The sequence below is a fragment of the Gorilla gorilla genome, chromosome 17 (assembly GCF_029281585.2).
Source record: "Gorilla gorilla gorilla isolate KB3781 chromosome 17, NHGRI_mGorGor1-v2.1_pri, whole genome shotgun sequence".
In the NCBI taxonomy this organism is placed as follows: Eukaryota; Metazoa; Chordata; class Mammalia; order Primates; family Hominidae; genus Gorilla; species Gorilla gorilla.
Window position 1 is genome coordinate 76,185,981 of NC_073241.2, and position 10,170 is coordinate 76,196,150.

Here is a 10,170-nt window from a genome sequence, read left to right on the forward strand (position 1 = left end):
AAGAGCAAGAACTCTGGCAAGTTTCTTTTCTGACTAGCAAATTGATCATGCTTTTGCAGAGCTTCTCGTCTTTAGTGTGCACATTAAACACCTGGGAGGTTTTGAAAATTCATATGCTGAGGCCGGGCGTGGTGGCTCATGCCTGTAATCCCAGCACTTTGAGAGGCCGAGGCAGGCAGATCACCTGAGGTCAGGAGTTCCAGACCATCCTGACCAATATGATGAAACCCCATCTCTACTACAAATACAAAAATTAGCCAGGCGTGGTGGCATGCACCTGTAATCCCAGCTATTCGGGAGGCTGAGACAAGAGAATTGGTTGAACCTGGGAGGTGGAGTTTGTGGTGAGCCAAGATCATGCCATTCAGCCTGGGACACAAGAGCGAAACTCCGTCTCAAAAAAAAAAAAAACAAAAAAAAAAAAAAAGAAAAAGAAAATTCATATTCTGATCCAGAAGTTTTGGAGTGGGACTGCTTTGCCAGTTAATTTTATGTGTCAACTTGACTGCGCGTTGGGGTGCCCAGGCATTTGGTCAACATTATCCTTGACTGTCTGTGAAGGTGTTTCCGGGTGAGACTAACGTTTGAATCAGTAGATTGAGAAAAGCAGATTGCCCTCTTCTTCTTTTTTTTTTGAGACGGAGTCTCGCTGTCGCCCAGGCTGGAGTGCAGTGGCGCGATCTCGGCTCACTGCAGGCTCCGCCCCCCGGGGTTCACGCCATTCTCCTGCCTCAGCCTCCCGAGTAGCTGGGACTACAGGCGCCCGCCACCTCGCCCGGCTAATTTTTTGCATTTTTAGTAGAGACGGTGTTTCACCGTGTTAGCCAGGACGGTCTCCATCTACTGAACTCGTGATCCGCCCGCCTTGGCCTCCCAAAGTGCTGGGATTACAGGCGTGAACCACCACACCTGGCCCCCCTTTTTTTTTTGAGACAGAGTTTCACTCTTGTTGCCCAGGCTGGAGTGCAATGGCACGATCTCGGCTCACTGAAACCTCTGCCCCCCAGGTTCAAGCGATTCTCTTGCCTCAGCCTCCCAAGTATCTGGGATTACAGGCATGTGCCATCACGCCTGGCTAATTTTGTATTTTTAGAAGAGACAGGGTTTCTCCATGTTGGTCAGGCTGGTCTCAAACTCCCGACCTCAGGTGATCCGCCGGCCTCGGCCTCCCAAAGTGCTGAGAATACAGGCGTGAGCCACCGCGCCCAGCCTAATTATTGTATTTTTAGTAGAGACGGGGTTTCACCATATTGGCCAGGATGGTCTCCATCTCCTGACCTCGTGATCCATCTGCCTCAGCCTCCCAAAGTGCTGGGATTACAGGTGTGAGCCATCGCACCTGGCCAGATTGCCCTCTTTAATGTGGATTGGCCTCATCCAATCAGTCAAAGGTCTGAGTAGAATAAAAGACTGACCCTCCCACATGTAAGAGGGAATTCCTACTTTCTGACTGTCCTTAAACTGGGACAGTGTTTTGTTTTTTTTTTTCTGCATTTGGACTCAAACTGAAATATTGGCTTTTCCTGAGTCTTGAGTCTGGCCGCTTTTAGATTAGAACCACACCATCTACTCTCCTGGTTCGGGGGCCTTCAGACTTGGACTGAAACTATATCATTGGCTCTTCTGGGTCTCCAGCTTGTTGACTGCAGATCTTGGGACTTGTCAGCTTCTATAATCACATGAGCGTTATAATAATAAATCCTTATAATTATAAATTCCGTATAATAAATCTAGTAAATAATAATCTAGTACAAAATAATCTAGTAAATAATAAATCTAGTAAAAAAATATACACACATATATTTATACATACACATGTGCATGCGTGTGCATGTTTATGCATGTTTGTATAATTTGTTCTGCCTGTCTGGAGAGCTGTGACTAACACAGATTTGTATCACAAGCTTCTGTGTTTTATTTCTGATGCTGCTGGTGATCTTTTGGTAGCAAAGATATGAAATAGAGATTTTTCTCCAACTCCGTTTTAAATTTAGTGTTTAATACAAATAAGACTATACATAATCTGTATACCTCTGCCACTTTCTTTTTCTTAACCTGAATGTAAGAATCCTCTATAATGCTCTAAGGCCAAAGAATTATGTCATTGTTTTTAATTTGGCTGCACAATTAAAAACAAACAAAAAAAATAATTAGAGTCAATGCACGATAATGGTTTTTGGAAAACTGGAATTGATCCACACATTCATGTGTATTCACAAAAGAATCCTAAAACAAAGTCATGTTTGTTTATTCTCATGTGTCATTATACGTACTTTTCAAAAGTTGCTACTCTGCCTTGGTGAACCTTTTATATTACAAAATATCGACTGTGTTAGCTAATTAATAAGGTCATTGACTAGTTTTTAAAATGAGTGTTGTTAAAATGCCTTAGTTTTTATTAATCGCATGGACTCCTAAAAAAAGAGTAATTGAAAATTTAATTACATCAGTGCTTTTCTTCAAATAACTGAAGCTTATTAAACTTCAAATGTTCAAACATTTAAGCATCTATTGAAATACCAATAGCTATAAAAAATGTGCAGTTCTAAACACTAATTAAACAAACTCTAAATAACCATAAAGCTAAGCTGAATTTTAAATAACTCTTACGTTTTAAGTGCTCTGTTCCGCTCATATACAAGGAAGATTAACCACTTCAATTCTGACCACTGCTACAGCCCTGTGGGCATCTCTTAAAATGCTGTGGCTGCTATTGAACCACTTTCTTCTTATACTTGGACCAAAAAAGAGAGACTAATTAGACAACCTGGAACATGTTGCTAATGCCACATTAGTACTCTTGGAACCTTTTTTTTTAAAAAAACTAACTGAGAATATACAGACATAAATTTGTGTATTTCATGTTTTGTGTGAAAACATACTTGCTTTCTTTTGTAAAAATAATGTTTGTTAGGTTTTACTTTTAATTTAATTTTTTTTGGAGACAGAGTCCCTCTTTGTCACCCAGGCTGGAGTACAGTGGCAAAACCTTGGCTCACTGCAACTTCCGCCTCCCAGGTTCAAGTTTTTCTCCTGTCTCAGCCTCCTGAGTAGCTGAGATTACAGGCGTCCACCACCATGCCTGGCTAATTTTTGTATTTTTTAGTAGAGATGGAGTTTCACCATGTTGGCCAGGCTGGCCTCAAACTCCTGACCTCAAGTGATCTGCCCGCCTCGGCCTCCCAAAATGCTGAGATTACAGGTGTGAGCCACCACGCCTGACCAGATTTTAATTTTAAATACCCAAAGTATAAATTTCACCACCCAAATACATCCTATAAACATTTTAAAAAATTGATATGACCTTCTACTTTCAACTGAGATGGCATAATTGGCACCAGACCAGGTCTCCTGTAAGAAACTAGAAAACTGGACTAAATATATGAGTAAACTCTTTTCAAGCATTGGATTATGTGATTTTTGGACAACGTAATTATGAGAGAAGGCCTTCTATTTGGAAGCAATAACTAGATTCTGGTTCTGGAAGGAGAACCCCAAAAAAGCGGCTGGGCACTGTGGCTCATGCCTATAATCCCAGCACTTTGGGAGGCCCAGGCAGGTGGATCACCTGAAGGTCAGGCATTTGAGACTAATCTCACCAACATGGTGAAACCCCATCTCTACTAAAAATATAAAAAATTAGCTGGGCATGGTGGTGGGCGCCTGTAATGCCAGCTACTCGGGAGGCTAATTGCTTGAACTGGGGGGGTGGAGGTTATAGTGAACCGAGATTGCTCCATTGCACTCCAGCCTGGGCAACCCAAGACCGAAACTTCAAAAAACAAAAAATGCACAGCAGTTTTGCTAAGATGAAGCGATAGAGATTGGAGTTTGGGAAGACTGAGTTGCTTAGAACTGGGAGGGAAGAGTTTCAGAGAGGAGGAGCTATGCAAAAAAAGAGCTGCACAATTATTGATTTTTGGCTGAATACTGAGCTGCACATACATAGAGGAAAAACATATGAAGCTGCTCTCATAACATTTAGAGACATTTGCATTATGACTGACTTAAGTGGAGAAATCTTGTGGGACAGAAGAGCATTTAGTAGAGCTCCAACAAAGGCTATGCATAAGAGTAAGCAAAGCCAGGCACAGCCTAGAATAAAGGCTACTTTAGATATCCCTTACCTAACAAAGCTTAACAACAAGGTCTGATATGAAGAAACTGATTTGCAAGTAACTAAACTGTAGAGGGACGAGACGCGGACAAAACCCCTCAGACACCGGGTTAAAGAAGGAAGTGGCTTTATTTGGCTGGGAGCATCAGCAGACTTGCGTCTTAAGAACTGAGCTCCCTAAAAAAGAAATTATTGGCCCTTTTAAGGGCTTACAACACTAAGGGGACCACGTTAAAGGGTCATGATAGATCAAGCAAACATGGGGGACATAACTAAGGGCTACATGCATTAGCTAACACAACAGAAAGTTTTGCAATGCTTCCTCATACAATGTCTGGAATTTACAGATAACACAAGTAGTTTAGGTCAGGGGTAGATTTTTTAATTTTTTTCTTTAACTACAAGGACCAAGTGGTGGCTCCAGGCCATTTGGCTATTTATCTTACTTTTGTTTCCTTTTAACTTTTTGCTTTCTCCCTTTCCTCACGTCTTAAAAACTAGGCAAGGTGGCAGGGGCGGTGGGGTTGGGGGCGGGCAGCAGGAGAAGTGGTGGTCTCCCACCTAATTTCCCCTGTAGAGAATCTTACTTATTATGGAGAGTTCTCACTTGCATCATCAGTTTTTAAGTCTCTCTACATGACAGAGTGACAGTGATTCATGTAATACACTTGTGTTGAAGTTTTCTGATGAACCAAGGTAGCAACAAAACCTTTTATCATTTGTAGGAGCAAGGGTAATACACGGGGGAGGCGCAAGCAACTTCCTGTTACTAGCAATAAACTTACAATGAGGGTTTTAAATTCTCCCGTAGCTGAAAGACATTTTTCAAATACAGACATAGGATTAAACCTCTGCCAAACCTATACAGGCATATGTGACAACTTTGTCACATCCCTGACCATATTTTTGACCACCAATTTTTGAAAATCTATTTGCAGACAGCAATTGTTCAAGTTGAATTTTTCACAGACCCGTTATTCAGGTGAGAGCAAATAGTCCAAGGCCAGTCTATTTTGATACATGGCATTTTTTATTTGGGCTTTCTGCTAGGTAAAAACAGTCAAAACACTGCCAGTTTTGTCAGTGATTATTTTTAGGAGAGCCTGCAACCGTATGATATGATTGAGAATGTAGATGGGGGTTTGCTACTAAGAATATAAGTTTTTAAGAGCTAGACACTTGAACTTCTGGGAGTCTGGGGAAAGAGCTACAGTTATCTTCAGGCATTAACTTTTTTGCTTTCTAAGTCTACTGGTCTCGTATGTTAGTCCTTCCAAAAATATAACATGAGGAAATGCGTAGGCTGCTGACAATATTTTCAGCCACTTGAGCAAATAGGATTTTGGCTCAGCCCTTTAAGAATCTGGGACCACAGGGGCGGTGCCACCACGCCGGGTTCATTTTGGTATCTTTTGTGGAGACGGGGTTTCTCCGTTTGGCCCAGCCTGGTCTCCACCTCCTGGGCTGAAGCGATCTGCTTTCCTTGGTCTCCCAGAGGAGGATGGCTGACGATTACAGGATCATGCCCGGACTTTTCTCTAAAAGAAAACACCAACAGCAACAAAACATTTTGTGTAGTCGGAGTTATCAGTGTCAGCTAATGGATTGAGAGTTTGTGTCTAAGAAGTCCTTATGTACTCGATGATTTCAAAAGAAAGAAAAAAAGACAAAAGGGAATCTCACATCTTGTACCTGATTTCTGATTGCAACTAGGGCTTTATTTAAAAAACGATCAGTGAACCACCAAAGTAGAATTGATCCAAATGCATTCATAATATCTTCTGAATTCTGAGGTGTCCTCCAAGCAGGCAGGCAGCGGCACGGTGTGGGAGGCAAAAATCACAGGGCCAGCACTTGACACCTGCAGAATTCAGAGGCTCAACTTTGCACCAAGCCAAGCGTTCTGGTGTCCATCGGAAGTTTCATTCCCCAACCCGCATTGACTTTGCATTGGCCCTCCTCCCCCACATTGTATCTGTAAGGCAAGTCCTGAGTTTATCCTCGGGACAATCTTCTCTTGTAGTCTCGAATCCCCTTGGCCATCAGCGGGGCCAATTTTTTGGCAGCCTGTTTCCGGATTTTGGCCGTGGGCGACACGTGCTCGTTGCTGCTGCTCAGGCAGGGCTTGGCCCGCTTCTCAGGGAGCCCGTAAAGGACGCTGCTGCTGCGGCGGCGGCTGCTGCCGCCGCTAATGCAGCCGCTGTCGCCATCCCCGAGGCCGGAGGGAGCCTGGCTGCTTCCTGCGGGCTTGGGGGCTGGCTCGATCTCTCCATCTCCGGGGTCAGCGGCTCCTGCAGACTTTTCTTGCCTCCTGGAAGCATCATAAGGCGTCTTGGCCACAGAGTTGAAACAGATCATCTTTGTCTGTCGGCCGCTGGGTTTGTTTTCACGTGCGGATCGGATTTTCGCGGTCACTACTCGCAGCCGCTGCTCTCAGGCGTCCCGAAGCCGCAGGTACAACTCCCGCCGCTAATACGGCTTCTGCCAAGACTCGTGCTCCTGTGGCTTTTCTTCCTTGAAGTCCTGGAGACAATGAATCCTCCATAATTCATCTGTCTCTCGAGCGAGTGCGGGATTGTCTTTCTCTGTGCGGTACAGCTGATCGGGCGTCCACCCTGCCAGAACGGGTTCAAGAACCGAGTAGGGGACCCCTTCCACGTCGCCGAGGGCGTCCGGATTGTTCCTAGGCACCCGGAGGCACTGCTGGCGCAGCGTCGGCACCTGGAGCTGGCAGGCAGGCCTGGAGCCCGAGTACACCGGCATCTTAGCGTTCACTCTGCGTCCAGGGAAAGCAGCTTCCTCCTGGAGCGTTGGCGCAGAGAGTGCTTCTGGGTTTGCCTGGGAGGTCATGGCCTCAAAAGCGGACAGCAGATCGTAGTTGGCCTGCATCCAGGCCTCTGAGGGGTCCCAGAGCTCTGAGAAGACATGGCTGGGCAGCGTTTTCGGCCCGGCCGAATCAGCGCCGGCTGCCTGCAGCCTCTCTGAGTGGCTTTCCTGGACAGGAGGCGATTTCTGAGCCGAAGCCCCGCGGGACGATTTGTGCCCCTTGCTGTGGCTCACCACCGCTTCCCCCTGGGGTTGGCCCTGGCAGCCTGGACCCAGCAGAGGCCCGCCCTGAGCGGCGTGAGCGTGGCCTCTTCCGCGTTGCTTCCCGGGCACAGCGTGCTCAGGGCCCTCGGGCATCGGGAGGGGAGCGGTGCGCGTTGGAGGGGCCCGATGGGGGCCGGAATCAGCTGGGGCCATTCTGGGGCGCTTTCTCTCGGCTCTGGGCTCGCGACTGGGAGACCTCGGGTGAGGTCTCTGTTGCCCCGGAGGTGTTCTGCGTGCTGTCCGTCTGTGCTCAGGGCTGTGAGATGGGCTCCTGGGGGCCGTCGCGTTTTCTGGGAAGCCCCAGGCCTTTTCCCGGTCCTGAAGAGCCTCCCCGAAGCGCTGTCGGGAAGCGCTCTCCTCAGGGTCCTGTGGGTCAGGCCCGGTGTTTCGGTCCACGAGCACCAGCTTCTTCCACCGGGCCGCTAAGTCTCTGGCAAAGTCGCCCACGTGCTGGTGCTTCCGCAGGCGCTTCACCGTCTTTCTGATTCCAGTCTCCGCCAGGAGGTCTGCCGTCATGGGCAAGGCGGAGAGTTTCTGCAAATATTTCTCTAGCCTTTTCGGGTCCGTCTTAGTGGCCAGACGCACCTGCAGCTTCTCCACTGCGCGCAGCGTAGTGGACCGTGCCGCCATCTCGCCAGAGCTGTGCAGGCGTCGCTGTCCTCGCGGTCGCGGCTCTGTCCTCGGGGCGGCGGCACAGGCAGTGTGGGGTGGCCGGTCCTCGCTGCCCGGTCGCCAGGCAGCGACCTCGGGATGTGGAGTCACAGCCTGGAGCGAGCTGGGTCCTCGGAGCAGCGGGCCACTTGTTCTGGAACGCCGGTCCTTGCAGACAGCTGAGCAGGCCCGCTTCTGTTCCTCGGGATGTGCAGCCGCAGCCTGGAGTGACCTGTGCGGTGCGCCGTCCAAGGCAGAGTGAAGCTCCGCTGCCAGAGCCCGGCCTTATGTAGCCAGCCCCGGGCCCACCCAGGGCTCAAGCCCTGACCCCCTTGGCCCCTGGGCTGCCCCGCCCCGATAGGAATTCATTCCGTCAGCCCAATGCAGCCAATCGGGACGGTCCACGCCAGGTGGACTGCTGTGCCCCGCAGGTTCATTAGGTTAATTGCAGCCTGGACACACCCCACTGAGTTCTACCGTTGGCCCTCCATGTTCCCAGCTTCCACATCTGTGGATTCCAAAAGACACAGAGAGAATCTTCTTGGGAGTCAAAGCGAAAATAACAACACCGCAAGACGAAATCGTAGGAAGAAGAACCAACAGAGGATGACAACTCTTTACCTGGGATTGACGTTGTGTGAGGGGACTTGGAAACATTCGTAGAAAAGTAGGATTAAGGGAGAAAGAGGAAATAGGCGTATTTTACTTCTCAGCCTCGGCTCCATCAACTTCAAGACCCTTCTGGAAGCAGTGTCTTTTCCCCGCCGTCTAGCCCATCGCTAAAGCCCCCAGGGTCCTGGGAATTTAACTATTTCCATGCAATCTTTTTTCCTTTGTTAACTGAAGAAAACTGGGTGCCCTTTACAGGTTTTCCAAGACGAGGAAACAAAGAGAAGTCAGCAGGCTCCAAATCAGGACTGTCAGGTGGACGCCTCACGGTTTCCCATGGCAGGTCTTGCCCAGCTGCCCTTGTTCGAAGAAAGCCATGATCAGGAACACTGTCGTGGTGGAGAAGAACTCTCTGGTGGGGACCTTCTTCGCTCCAGCTTTGGCTAACTTTCTGAAAACGCTCTGCTAGCGAGCAGATGTGATCAGGGTTTGGCCCTGCAGGAAGTCAACCAGCAGAATCCCTCTGGCATCCCCACCCCCCACAACGGTGGCCATGACCTCTGTTCTTGACTGCTCCTCCACGGCTTCGACTGGAGCACTGCCAGCTCTTGGTAGCCATGGCTTCGTACTTGGTCTTCAGGATCCTGCCGGTAGAGCCAGGTTTCATCTCCTGTGACCAATCTTGGAAGAAATGCTTCAGGATCTTGCTCCCACCGGTTGTTTAAAATCTCCTCGGAAAGGCTTGCTCTGGCCTGCGGCTGATATTGGTGCCACGGTTTGGGCAGCCGAGTTCCACTCTCACCTTTCAGTCCAAATGAGGAAAACAGAACCATTTCAAGTGTCTATGGTGTGGGCTATTGTTTCTGCTGTCGGCGGCGATTTCGCTTAATGTTTACATCCTCGCATGACATTCTCTCTCTCTCTCTGTCTCTCTCTCTCTCTGTGTTTGTGTGTGTGTGTGTGTGTGTGTGTGTGTGTTTCTTCCGCAGAAGGATAATCGTTAAAGCCTGAGAATCGGGGAATGGGGATTCGGGTGTTAAGCCTTTTCTGAGAATTACCCTCCGTGTCGTGTAGAGAAATAAGTAAATTTGCTGTGTTTCCAGACTTCCAGCTGCCTCACGAAGAGGATCCTAGTGCAATAGTGGCGATGCTTCCAGAGCTCCCTGAATGAGGATTATCTTGTAAATAGGTGGGAAGGGAATTGAGCTGTCCTGGGTCAGTGTAGTAATGTTACAGCAGGATCCTTAGGTTGATGCTGAATTCTATCTGGGGTAGATTTATATTTTGTGCGGGGGTTGTTTCGTTTCTGTGTTTTCGAGCGGGATTGTCGCTGTGGGAGCCGGGATCTGCTAAGGTTTGTCTCGTTCTCCAGTAATGAATGAGTTTAATGGGTGCAGCCGCTGTTTTCAGTAGCATGCCAGTGGGGGCATCGATGAGCTATGAGGGGCTAGAGCTTGCTCGGATTGTTTCCTTGTGTTTGTGTTTTGAGTTGCGTTTGCTCGTATCATGTTTGTTTTCCATTTTGGCAGGTGAAACGTTTTCCAGGAAGAAAGGTTGTTGCCAGTGGATTTGGTTCCGAGGGGCTGGGGTTTCTGGCTGGGAGTGGGGAGGGGCTGCACGGTGATCGGTGGCTACTCCACCTCCAGAAAGAGCGTGTGGCTTCTCTGCCTTGGGGAGGATATTCTGCTCTCTTGTGAGTTTTG

At 48.3% G+C, this 10,170-nt stretch overlaps 1 protein-coding gene and 1 pseudogene across 13 annotated transcripts in view; one reads left to right on the forward strand and one right to left on the reverse strand.

Moving 5' to 3' along the window:
* The window catches only part of KATNAL2 (katanin catalytic subunit A1 like 2), a 240,550-nt gene that overhangs the window by 28,860 nt on the left and 201,520 nt on the right, over positions 1 to 10,170 (forward strand). The window lies entirely within an intron of this gene.
* LOC129528409 (elongin-A3-like) lies at positions 6,113 to 8,039 on the reverse strand (annotated as a pseudogene).